Source organism: Schistocerca nitens, chromosome 3 (assembly GCF_023898315.1).
Source record: "Schistocerca nitens isolate TAMUIC-IGC-003100 chromosome 3, iqSchNite1.1, whole genome shotgun sequence".
In the NCBI taxonomy this organism is placed as follows: Eukaryota; Metazoa; Arthropoda; class Insecta; order Orthoptera; family Acrididae; genus Schistocerca; species Schistocerca nitens.
In genome coordinates, this window is record NC_064616.1 from 197,969,759 (window position 1) to 197,973,449 (window position 3,691).

The following is a 3,691-nucleotide window of genomic DNA, read 5'->3' on the forward strand; positions in this document are numbered from 1 at the left end:
CTAACACACTCCTTTGAGACACTGTCAGGACAGAGCAAAAACACATTCCTTTCTTTAGCTGTACGCCTCTGGGAGGGACAATGTGGGAATTTCATTGGTCAGCCTGGTCCGAAATAGCAGTTTTGGAAAAGTATTGAGAAGAAAGTGAATGCTCCAGGAGAATTGACACTTGTCATTGGATGATTTTTCTTCAGTCTGTAACACACGGAAGTCTGTCACAGACCTCGCAAAATCTCAAACGTAAATGGGATGCAGTGAAAGATGGCGAAACTTTCATATTATTGATAGAACTGAATGTCGAAGAAGGGGTGAATGATACGAGCGAAGACAGGAAGAACTAAGGTGAAACTTTGTCCACGACTAGTGAGAGAATCACTTGGAATTCTACTTGCAGAATTCCGGAGAAGTAGTCACTTCACTTTGCAGCTCCAACTGGAGCATGATGCGAAGTTTGCGTTAGGTAGCTTTTCGGGATTTACAGGCATCGTCCAACATAGTGGCTACCGACAGCAGCACTGGGGGACCACACAACGACGCTGTTAAAAGAAAATGGTAATATCTGCAATCGGCTTCGGTCTGTATAGGTCGCAATGTACTCAGTAAACTTCAGTGCATTAACGAATAGGAGCTGACGCCCTTCTCGCATGCATAATTATAGAACTCAAATTTTGGCAATCACTGCCGTCAGATCAAGGTAACGAATCAGTGTGCTAATAATGTAGTAACCTACCTATCGCTTTCTTGTCAAGAATCTTAGCCCACCTTAGCTATTTGTATCTGTTTCATGTTCGAATAATAATTTGTCAGTGAATAGGATGTTATTGAACGTGTACGTATTATACTTCAGTGCAAATATTGCAATCTTTTGTGTTAGTACAACTCTCACTTTCATTACATATGTTTCTCACCTGGCCACAAAATTAAAATACAGTGTAACTATCCTACCATCCTTTTGAAGTCTGTCAGGCAATAATTTAGCGTTAATAAAAAATCCTTGGGTAACAAAAGTGGTTGGGTAGTACAACTATAGTGGGACAAACGTATCCCATCAACCACCAATATGTTAAATCTTGTATCAACTGAGTTATCGAAGCAATTATAGGATTATTTTCACTGGAACGATACACATTTTAATGCTATTAAAACGCTCTTTAAAAGATGAGTACAGTGATACAACACTTTATAATGTTGGCGTTTAAAACTCACTCCAGAATGCTCAATTAAAGGGCAAGGCGGCCGGAGTCAGCCATTGTAGTGTAAACACAGCCAAATAGAGCTCTCCTACCACGCTCAGTGGTTGTACACTCGAAGACAAAAGAAACGACTCACCATGAAGAAGTTATGCAAACCGGTTGCAAATTAATATTCATGCCCATATTGACAGAAAATGCAATATTGTAAACTTTGGCGGCCAACGTATCAATGTGTGACGCTACAGCGCTATTTTACCGCGTAGCTGGCAAGAGCCGGCCGGAATGGCCGAGCGGTTCTAGGCGCTTCAGTCTGGAGATCGCTACGGTCGCAGGTTCGAATCCTGCCTCGGGCATGGATATGTGTGATGTCCTTAGGTAAGTTAGGTTTAAGTAGTTCTAAGTTCTAGGCGACTAATGATCTCAGATGTTAAGTCCCATAGTGCTCAGAGCCATTTGAACCATTTGAACAACACAGGATCACTGTCTTGCGATTGATAGTCTGTGGGATACAGGCTTCATCAAGTACAGGCAACAAAACTATACACAGGTCTGTGCAAGTCACTTCGATCACTGACCCCCTGCACCAGTAGAACGATACTTTTACATGTAATATGCTCGATGTCAAAATACAGACGGTATTTGTTTTTCGATGTATCAGAAGAGAGATTTGGCTCTGAGCACTATGGGACTTAACATCTGAGGTCATCAGTCCACTAGAACTTAAAACTACTTAAACCTAACTAACCTCAGGACATCACACACTGTTGTGTATTTATTACCGCAAGTCTTGTGTTATTCCATACATCACAGCCTCTAATTATAATGTAGCCGCCTTATGAATAATAGCTCGTTGTGGAACCTAGAAATGATAGTGTTTTTCGGACATGTGAGTAGCTTGCATGAAACAGACTGTTCTGCTACGACTAAACTGCTTACGAAACTACTACGCAAGAATCTGCTGCTATTGCAAATGATAGTCTGCTGAATGTGAACTACTTCTTCAAGGACGGGTGGCAGAAACTCTACATGCAGGTCAGTATAGAGAGTAATGGAGCAAAAATGTCAGATGTCAGCACGCAGACGGTATTTGTTTCGATGTATCGGAGGAAACTCTTAGGGTTCTCTACTGGGCGACGTTAAGAGTTTCTGTTACAAGGGATGCCCTCATGATTTGTTTTTACGTTTTGTACACGCCACTGTGAAATAGCGGCCCGCATCTCGTGGTCGTGCGGTAGCGTTCTCGCTTCCCACGTACGGGTTCCCGGGTTCGATTCCCGGCGGGGTCAGGGATTTTCTCTGCCTCGTGATGGCTGGGTGTTGTGTGATGTCCTTAGGTTAGTTAGGTTTAAGTAGTTCTAAGTTCTAGGGGACTGATGACCATAGCTGTTAAGTCCCATAGTGCTCAGAGCCATTTTTTTGTGAAATAGCAGTGCACTGGTAATGTGGGACCTGCCATAGTGTACAAAAAAACAGCATCGTCTTCAGTTACAGCTTGTTAACGAACATAAAATGATTGTGTTTTTTCCAGCATGTGAGCAAATGGCATGAAAGGGTGTATTCTGTAATATTATTTCACGTTTGTAATACACACATGAATGACCATTTATTTACGGACACTGATTTGAACCCGAGAGATGCTCTCAAGCCATGTAATGTTGTCCATCGAGCTGAAAGAAATCGCTTAACATTGATGTTTCGTTGTTTACTCCAGTGACGGTTTCGAAATACCGTGGACATTCTGGAGTTAGAGTCTCTGCAGCAAAATAGTGAAAGATATTTTTTCTATTTTACACTGGACAGACATGTATAGGAGATGTGAGATAAGTTAATATATCTGTCAGATGTAAACCACCTGTGGGGTCCTGCCCACTCGTCGCTTATACGGTGCCTAAAGGATGCTGCCTTCTCGGATAGCTATACAACAATTTAAACAATTCACATTAATAGTTTTTAGTACAATAAGGAAGGTTGACAATACTTAACTTTGGATTTACGGGTTGTCGCAAGGGATGTGCGATATGCAGTCAGTGTCGTTCACTACATGCAGTGTCTATGTAAGCAGTCATTGCTACCGTTAATATCACTGCTCATTTAGGCCTCTCTGCTAGTGTGCGTCTCTTGAGGCTGGCAGGGGCGTCGCTTATGTCCTCTTCGTATAGAGGCCGCTCATGTTATGGTACGGTCCTTGTCCGTTGGCTATTGGCTGACGTCGTTTCACAGCCTTCTCTGTTCTCGCGTTCTTCATCTTGGCGCCGTCGCTTGTTACGCCGGAACATTCCTCCCCTCCAAAGCGACGGACCGTCGTCGTGTAGGGATTGTCATCACGGCGGGGGAGGCAGGATTGTGGGCGCATAACGGTACTGGAAGCTGTGGCTTCAGGGGACGTCAAACTTCCGGTCGTAACCCGCCATCCGGTCTGCGCTCTGGCAGAAACGTCTCCCGGCAAACGACCAGAAGGGTACGCGTCCACCTCCTGCTGCCATGAACCAGATGAAGAA